The sequence below is a fragment of the Triticum urartu genome, chromosome 3A (assembly GCF_056163025.1).
Source record: "Triticum urartu cultivar PI428250 chromosome 3A, HENAU_Tu73, whole genome shotgun sequence".
NCBI lineage: Eukaryota > Viridiplantae > Streptophyta > Magnoliopsida > Poales > Poaceae > Triticum > Triticum urartu.
The window spans coordinates 77,610,261-77,620,501 of NC_141875.1; positions in this window are offsets into that span (position 1 = coordinate 77,610,261).

The following is a 10,241-nucleotide window of genomic DNA, read 5'->3' on the forward strand; positions in this document are numbered from 1 at the left end:
CAATTGACAACTCAGCTGCTAATACTTGAGAATATTCTTTGGGTCCCCTCATGTCGAATCAATAAATTTGGGTTGAATACTCTACCCTCGAAAACTATTGCGATCCCCCATACTTGTGGGTTATCAAGACCTTTTTCTGAAGCCATTGTCAGGGAGCATAGCTCTATTTTTTGTGTCACTTGGGATTTATATCTGTTAATCACTATGAGGAATCTAAAAGACAACAAAACCAAGATCTATCCCTCTACTACAAGGGGAGGTAAGGAACTGCCATCTAGCTCTGCACTTGATTCACCTTCTGTTTTGAGTAAGCTTGCGACACCTACACCTGCTATTGATTCTGATATGTCGCATGTTATTGATGATGCTACTTCACCTATCTTTGTTACTGATAATGATTATGAATTCTCTGTCGATCCTGAGTTAATTACTTTGGTTGAATCTGATCCTTTCCATGGTTATGAATCTGAAATTGTTGTGGCACATCTTACTAAATTGAATGATATAGCCACCCTATTTTCTCATGAGGAAAAATTTCGCTATTACTATATTCCCAAGTTGTTTCCTTTCTCACTAAAGGGTGATGCTAAGATATGGTTTAATTCTCTTCCTCCTGGTTGTGTGCGTAGTCCCCAGGATATGATATATTACTTCTCTGAAAAATATTTCCCTGCTCATAAGAAACAAGTTACTTCTAGTAATACAAAGAAAAAGAAAATTGATAGAACCTTTCATGCTTCTAGTGAACCTGTGTCACGGGATATCCGCGGCCACCTATGGGACCGGGTGGCCCCTTGCTGGTTCGGCAGGGGGACGCCGCTTTGCACAAAGAGCATAATTAGCGTATGGCAGCACGACAGAAAGCACACAAGCAATTTACCCAGGTTCGGGCCGCCGCGAGGCGTAAGACCCTACTCCTACTTTGGTGGAATGAACGTGGTGATGCATAGTACACTTGTGTGGCAGGGTTCGCCTAGGGGCCAGAGCGGCTATGCGCGTATGGTGGCTTGGGTTCATCAACTTTCCAACCCCTCCTACGAGTGCCACAGGCCTCCTTTTATAGATTAAGGGGTCACCACAATGGCAAAGTAGTCATTATCCACTGATATGATAGCAAACAGTGCTATCATACCTAACTCAGCAGGCTGACAGGGAGCATTAAATGCGCCGCTTGGTGTCACATAACAGGTCGCCCGGCAAGGTTTGCCAGACTATCTTGCCAGCTCCGCGCATGTTCCCTTGACACGTCGCAGGACGAGTGTCATCTGTAGGCTTCTTCTGTAGGAAATGGCTGCCATGTGGCGAACGGCTGCCACTTAATAATCTTGTGGCTTGACACCGCACTGATTGATGACGTGGGTCGCTCTTGGGTGGTTGGTGGGGTGGTTCTGCCCCCGCGAGCCCCAGAATACCTTGCCGGGGTGCCTCGGCTGCCTGCTCCTTGCGGTGGCCTTGCCCCTTGCCTGGCTCGCCTTCCCGGCAAGGGAGGCCCTTCTCTTGCCGATATCTTGCCCTTCTGGCTCGATCTTGGTATCTCTGGACTACGTGTTGGTTCTTCAAATCTCTTGGTCCTTCAATCACTGACTTGGGTTGGTGATTCAATCTTGATCTCGTGCATGTGCATAGTCTGGGCAACAGACCCAGGGTTTGTTGCACCGATAGAAGCCCCCGGGCCTGCCACGAATGCGCTGCTGAGCGTCGTCGGGGTAGGGCCTAATAAGTGCATAGGCAAGGTTGCTGAAGGGGTTGGCCCCTTGAGTTTTCCGTTGCTGCTTCATCAGCCTTGATTCCGGGCCAGTTTCCAGTATCCCCGTGCGTGGTGTAAAGCCAATAGTGGTGGGGTTGCTCCAGTGATGGCCTGTGAATGACTTTAACGCATGGGGTAGAAACTGCCAATTTACTCTTCCCACATCGCGCCCTTATCCTTAGCCACATATGCAGTATTTATCACGTAGGGTAGGTAATGGAGGCACGTGGCGCAGGAGAGTACCTTGGAAAGGGCCTGCCCATCTTGAATTGGCGGAGGAGGGAGGTGATTATCCGTGGATGGAGCCACTGCCCTTCCGCGCCCGTCCTCTAAAAGGGAGGGGCGGAAGAGGGCAAAGCCGTCCACCTTTGCATTCTCCTTCTTCTCCCCTTGTTCTCTGTTGGTCATGTTGGAGAAGGAAGCCTGGGGCCAGCCCCCAGGCTCCTATTTGGGGTTATCATTGTCTTATGCCGGTGCTAATGCTTGGGGAGTGAGCCTGGTCCTTCACGTGGCGAGTCTTTTGGTATCTTCGATGTTCGTCTGGGAGGAGAGGCCGAGATCATTGGCAATCCCAGCACCGCCCCTCCCAGAGGTCTTGGGGCCGACGTCGACAAGAGGCACACCTTCCTGCCCGCCAAGGTGGGGCGCGGCACGCCTCGAGCCCCCTTCCCGTCTTGGCCGCTTGCTGTTTCTCTGCTGGGGGTGCCGGACTAGGGCCTCGGCCTCCTCCCGAAGCGGTGTTGGCGGAGATGAAGGTTGGGGAGAAGGAGAAGATGGGAGGCAGGTCGTCCAGTAGGAGTACAACCGCATCAACGCGTTCGTCTTGTACTGGTGACCTGCTGCCCATTTGCATGGCTCTTCCCCCCTTTTCCCAGCGCCGTCATCACCGTTTCTTTCCGCTGCCGGGAAAAGGCTAGTTCCCCTAGTGCTTTTGCTTCCTTTTGGGGTCTTCTGGCCGGGATCTAGCGCCTTCCTCTGCCGGTGCCTGTACTGGAGCCCCTGGTCAGGTCCTGGAGGTGGTGACTAGCGGACTCTCGAGGTGTCCCGCGCGTCTTCCTCCTTCGTAGCCTCGCCATTCCCCTGCTAAGGCGCTGCTCATGCCTTCTTCTTCTCTTATCGCATTACCTGGGATAAGAGGGACAGGGAGAGGAGTTTACGGGGCACTTATCTTTTTAAATCTTAAACTTGTAGGCAATCGCCAAATCTTAATTCAAATAATGTAATCCTTTCATCCATGTTTGTGTTCTGTAATGCTTGTACTTGTATCTGCATGTCAATGAAAGAGATAAACCTTGCCGGGAACCCGTGCATGTATATGTCCGTGCAGAGGTGGATTGCGTCTTTACTATAATTAAACGAGCTTTCCCGGCAGGATATCCTACCGGCACCCTTTTCGTCTCCCGGAGAACCATGTCTGCCGGGGAATAGACTGAGGTGCCAGCCCCCCGCCCACTCCTTCTATACCAAGGGCCACTATGACCATCTAGGCCGAAGTAGCGTTCGAGCCAAAGATGGGAGCATCCTGGTTCCAAGGGAGCGGCTAGGTTTCTCTATGCACAAGTTATAGCTTACAGAACACTAATGGACAAGAGGTAAACTTATCTGTTTGGCTTGCCGGGGATCAATGTGCCTTGCAATCTTCTTGTCCCTTGTTGGTGTCAAGTTCACGGCAGGAACCTGCAACTCCATGTAGGTGACAATGAATGAAGGATGCAATCCTATCTCTATGCATATGCAAATGCTCATGAAATGCTTATGAAGTGATCTGGGTGTGCTAGTGCATGCATGCGATCTTGATCGGGCCGCCCCACAGCGCTTCTTTATTTTCTCTTGCTCGGGGTCATCGCCCCGGCTTTGTACAAGGGGTTACATGCAACTGAGGCAAGTCCTGTACAAAAGGGTGGCTGCCGGGTAGTGCCCGGCAGCCTCGCACCTTACGGGTAGTACTTATGGAGATGCTCAATATTCCATGAGTTTTGCAACTGTGTGCCATCCCCGGTCTTGATACGTCTCCAACGTATCTATAATTTTTGATTGTTCCATGCTGTTTTATTATCAATCTTGGATGTTTTATAATAATTTTAGTTATTTTATATCATTTTTGGTACTAACCTATTGACATAGTGCCCAGTGCCAGTTCCTGTTTTTTCCATGTATTTTACATCAAAGGAAATTAGTATCAAACGGAGTCCAAATGACATGAAACTTTACGATGATTTTTTATGGGCAAAAGGGAAGCAGATGGGCCCTGGTTGCACCTGGGGGGTGCCCCGAGGGGGGCACAACCAACCAGGGCGCACCCCGGACCGCCTCTTTGCTCTATAAATACCCAAATATTCCCAAAACCCTAGGGGAGTCGACGAAATATTCATCCAGCCGCCGCAGAGTCCAAAATCACCAGATCCAATCTAGGCACCATCACGGAGGGGCTCACCACTTCCATTGGTGCCTCTCCGATGATGCGTGAGTAGTTCTTTCTAGACCTTCAGGTCCGTAGTTAGTAGCTAGATGGCTTCATCTCTCTCTCTCTTGATCCTCAATACAATGGTCTCTTGGAGATCCATATGATGTAACTCTTTTGCGGTGTGTTTGTTGGGATCGATGAACTTCGAGTTTATGATCAGATCTATGTTTTTATATCCATGAAAGTATTTGAGTTTCTTTGATCTCTTTTATGCATGATCTCTTATAGCCTCGTATTTCTTCTCCAATATTTGGGTTTTGTCTGGCCAACTCGATCTATTTATCTTGCAATGGGAAGAGGTGCCCGGTAGTGGGTTCGATCTTAAGGTGCTTGATCCCAGTGACAGAAAGGGAAGCGACACGTATGTATCATTGCTACTAAGGATAAAAAGACGAGATCTATATATACCGCTGAGGGAGTCCTGGATTAGGGGGTCTCCGGACAGCCGGACTATATCCTTTGGCCGGACTGTTAGACTATGAAGATACAAGATTGAAGACTTCGTCTCGTGTCCGGATGGGACTCTACTTGGCGTGGAAGGCAAGCTAGGCAATACGGATATGTATATCTCCTCCTTTGTAGCCGACCTTGTGTAACCCTAGCCCTCTCCGATGTCTATATAAACCGAAGGGTTTTAGTCCGTAGGACAACAGACAATCATACCATAGGCTAGCTTCTAGGGTTTAGCCTCTCTGATCTCGTGGTAGATCTACTCTTGTATTACCCATATCATCAATATTAATCAAGCAGGACGTAGGGTTTTACCTCCATCAAGAGGGCCCGAACCTGGGTAAAACTTCGTGTCCCCTGCCTCCTGTTACCATCCGCCTAGACGCACAGTTCGGGACCCCCTACCCGAGATCCGCCGGTTTTGACACCGACATTGGTGCTTTCATTGAGAGTTCCTTTATGCCGTCGCCAGAAGGAAGGATGTCTCGTCTCGTCTTTAAAGATGGTACTACTGTCGGGGGAGCTTTGGCTGTCGTCCAAACTCTCCGGCTAGGCGGTTTCATCATGACCGCCTGTTCGGCCGCCGCACCAACGATGACTTCTCGGGTCATCAAAAACAGCCTCCACGTCAAATAGGCACTCGCCAAACAGATGGATCCAATGGAGCCCACCTCCTTAAATGAGCTCTTAGATCGCATCACTGCCTTGGGAGTCTCTATGGACTATGATTGGATTGGGCTTAAACCCTATCAAAGGGAGATTAACTCTCCACCGGTCACCCATCATATTGCAGTGGTGGAGGAATAATGCGGCGACCTTTCCTCCATCTTGAGGACCAACTATGTCCGGATTCCCGAGCTCTCTGAGCTGGATGCCCGTTCGCGGGAAGACAACATCCAATCCCTGAACTTAGAGTCAGGCAGCGGGCCAAGATTATCGGGTCACACCCTGGAACCGAAACTTCCAAAATTGGAAATTCCTCGGCCCCTGGATCCCAGATCAGGTGAGGGTTCGGATTCAATTCCACCCACCCACCCAAACATAAGCGATCTTTCCCACATCAGGCAAGAGCCCCAGGAAACAGTACATCACTATTGGGCCAGATTCCTCCTTGCGATGAACAAGGTTACGGACTGTCGCGAGGAAGACGCAATCCTATTTTTCTGCAATAATTGCACGGACAAGGGAATCCTTAACGCCATAAATCGCCGTGAGATAACACGCTTCGCTGACTTGGCGTCCATAGTACGAAAGTACTGTGCGATGGAAAGTGCCTGGAAAACCGAAACAAACTTTTGGGATAATCCGGCCCTGAATACAAACCCAGTCCGAAACAAAAGGGTGCATTATCACAATACACCCGGGTCAACTACCAAAAAGCAAAAACCCTCTATAGGGTATGGAACCGTACTGGAGGGATGGCTCAACGGACCCTGCAAAATTCATAGTACAGCAGATACAATACCAATGCAGAGCCTTAGAGCATGTTGGATACTCCGGCAGGTGGCCAAAAGTGGTGAGGATCTACTTCTCCCAAATATCACAGAGCACCATCCCGTGGATAAAAATATGGTGTTAACGGTCTTTGAGACCGCCGCGTCAAATAATAGACGCAAGCGAACACTCCGCAGCATGGCCGAAATCTCCCACGTAGTAGCAATAAATCCATCGAGTGACACGGCTATTACCTTCAATGCCAGTGACGAACCTAAATTCCGAATAGCCCGAGCACTAGCCGCACTGGTCCTCAGTCCAATCGTGGATGGCTTTCGACTCACCAAAGTACTCATGGACGGCGGCAGCGGATTAAACCTCATCTATGAGGAAACTCTTCAAAAGATGGAAATAGACTGGAACCACATTGAGGAAAGTAGCACAACCTTTAGAGGAATCATCCCCAGTCAGGAAGCACGCTGTGCTGGGAAAATCACACTAGATGTGGTATTCGGCACGCCGGATAATTACAGGTCCGAAGAAATTACATTCCAAGTGGCCCAGTTCAGCAGTGGTTACCACGCTCTTTTAGGACGGGAGGCATTCACAATCTTCCAAGCCGTACCCCATTATGGGTACATGAAGCTCAAAATGCCCAGGCCCAACGGAATCATCACTCTCGCCAGCGATCCGGACACAGCACTCCACGCCGAAAACAAAACAGCCGCATTGGCCCTCGAGGCATTATCCGAAGCCCTCTCGGCCAAGGAATTAACCACGCTACGCTCCACAATGGACAGGGACGACATGATACTCGACAAGAGATCCAAATCCACCTCTTTTAAACCAGCGGATGAAATAGTCAAATTTCAAGTCCACCCAACGGACCCTACAAAAATAGCCTCCATCAGGGCACAGCTAAGCCCCGCTGTGGACGCCGCACTACGAGAGTTCCTGCGCGAGAACTGGGACATATTCGCCTGGCATCCCTCAGACATGCCAGGAATCCCACGCAGGCTGGCCGAGCATAGCCTCAATATCCTAAAGGGATTCAAGCCGGTCAAGCAAGCTCTTCAGCGTTTCTCCGAACCTAAGAGACAGGCCATGGGAGAGGAACTAGCCAAGTTATTAGAGGACGGATTCATCAAAGAAATAAAACACCCGGACTGGCTAGCAAACCTGGTGATGGTACCAAAGAAGGACAAATCCTGGCGCCTTTGTGTCAACTTCAAAGACCTCAATAAAGCTTGCCCAAAGGATCCCTTCCCCCTCCCACGCATCGATCAAATCATTGATGCTACCGCAGGACACGAGTCATTGTGTTTCCTCGACGCATACTCCGGTTACCACCAAATCAAGATGGCGGAGTCCGACCAAGATGCAACGGCATTCATCACACCATACGGTCCCTTCTGTTTTAACACAATGCCTTTTGGGCTCAAGAACGCCGGCGCAACATATCAGCGCATGATTCAGACATGTCTGGAGAAACAAATCGGCAAAACAGTAGAGGCATACGTAGACGATGTGGTTGTTAAAACCAAACACATCGACTCTTTGATAGACGACTTGAGGCTCGCATTTGACAACCTCCGAACATACGACATCAAGCTCAATCCAGAAAAATGCGTTTTCGGCGTACCAGCCATAAAGCTCCTGGGTTTCATTGTCTCCAGTAGAGGTATCGAAGCTAATCCGGCCAAAATCCGAGCTTTGTCACAGTTGGCTACACCAACAGACCTCAAACAAATCCAGAAGTTAACTGGATGTGTGGCGGCTCTAAGCCGCTTTATCTCCCGCTTAGGAGAAAAAGCTTTACCCATTTATCGCCTTCTTCGGCGCACCGAACACTTTGAGTGGACGGACGCTGCCACAGCCGGATTGGAAGAAATAAAGGCCATTTTGGCAACCAACCCAATCCTGGCCGCGCCAAACATTGGCGAACCAATGCAATTGTACATTGTGGCAACTCATCAAGTTGTAAGCGCAGTGCTCGTCGTCGAACGAGAAGCTACCGGACATAAATTCCCTCTTCAAAAGCCAGTATACTATGTATCCACTGTCCTCACTCCATGCAAATCATGGTACCCACATTATCAAAAGATAGCCTATGCGGTATTCATGGCGTCCTGGAAGCTACGACACTACTTTCAAGAGTGTTCGATTACGGTAGCCTCGGAAGTGCCACTTAATGATATTATAAACAACCGCGATGCTACGGGCCGGATTGCCAAATGGGCCATTGAGCTCCTCCCATTCGACATAACATACAAACCCTGACGAGCCATTAAATTGCAAGTATTGGCCGACTTCGTCGCCGAATGGACGGAGGATGAACTCCCTAAAGAGTACGGCGCAGACTCCAACTGGATCATGCACTTCGACGGTTCTAAAATGCTAGCCGTTCTAGGGGCTGGCGTCGTCCTGACATCCCCAACCGGGGATACCGTTCAGTACGTACTACAAATATTGTATACAGACTCCAATAATGCAGCCGAATACGAAGCTCTGTTGCATGGTCTTCGGATGGCAGTCTCCATGGGCATTCAACGCTTGGAGGTGCGTGGGGATTCAAACCTCGCAATATCCCAAATAAATGGAGACTTTGACGCCAAGGATCCGAAAATGGCGGCCTATCGAAACGCCGTCCTAAAAATGTCAGCTCGGTTCGAGGGGCTCGAATTTCACAATGTGGCTCGGGAAAACAATCAGGCGGCGGATGTCCTCGCTCGCATCGGCGCAAAACGCGATACGGTCCCCCCAACATATTTCTGGAAAGGTTGTTCAAGCCATCCGTAGTATGGGAAGGAGACACCGGTAACAATAGTCCGGACCCGGCCAAAATGCCCGATGCCGAATACTCTGACACAATCGGAGGCTCTGCCACTGAAATAACACCTTCAGCCCACGTAATAATGGCCATTATTGCCCCATGGACAAAACCATTCCTGGCCTACCTAACTAGACAGGAACTTCCGGAGGACCAAAATGAGGCACGCTGCATAGTGCGGCGATCCAAGGCCTACGGGGTCCATGAGGGAGAATTGTACAAAAAAGCACTAGCGGAGTCCTTCAAAGGTGCATCTCCGAAGAGGAAGGGCGGAATCTTTTGGTAGAAATTCACGCCGGACTCGGCGGTCATCATGCCGCAGCCCGGGCCCTTGTAAGCAAGGCCTTCCGCACAGGATTCTATTGGCCAACGGCCGGGGCAGACGCACGGGACGTGGTCCAACGTTGTGCCGGTTGCCAGCTCTTTGCAAATCAAAGCCACATGCCACCCACCGCCCTCCAAACAATCCCCATTACATGGCCCTTTGCGGTCTGGGGGCTTGACATGGTTGGACCCCTTAAAGGGGGAACCCACAAGAAAAAATACTTACTGGTCATGGTGGATAAATTCACCAAATGGATAGAGGCCAAACCTGTTAAAACAGCCAAATCCGGACCGGTGATAGACTTCATATCCGGGGTTTTACACCGTTATGGCGTCCCCCACAGCATCATCACTGACAATGGCACGAACTTCACGGCTGACGAGGTAAAACTCTGGTGCAGCAAAATGGGCATCAAGCTCGATTATGCTTCAGTCTATCACCCACAAACCAACGGTCAATTCGAGCGAGCAAACGGTCTTATAATGAGCGGCATTAGACCTAGATTAGTGCGTTCCTTAACGGAGTCTGACACGCACTGGGTAGAGGAGCTCGACTCCATACTCTGGGGGCTGCGGACCACGCCGAATCGTAGTACCAGATATACACCGTTCTTTATGGTGTACGGCGCAGAGGCAGTCTTGCCCTATGACATAATTCATGACTCACCGCGAGTGTGCATGTATGAAGAAAGAGAAGCTGAGCTCGATCGGCAGGACAGTCTGGACACCTTGGAGGAGGAGCACGACATAGCCAAAGCCCGTTCCGCATTTTATCAGCAACATGCTCGCAGATACCAAAGCAGAGAAGTACGGGCCAAAATTTATAACGTTGGCGAACTAGTTCTACGCCTGCCGGATAAGAAAAAGAACAAGCTCGAGCCCAAATGGTAAGGTCCCTTCATTATTGACCAAGTTCTGACCGGTGGAGCGTACCGACTGCAGGATGCATCGACTAGTCGACTCAAGCCGAACCCATGGAACGCGGCCAGGCT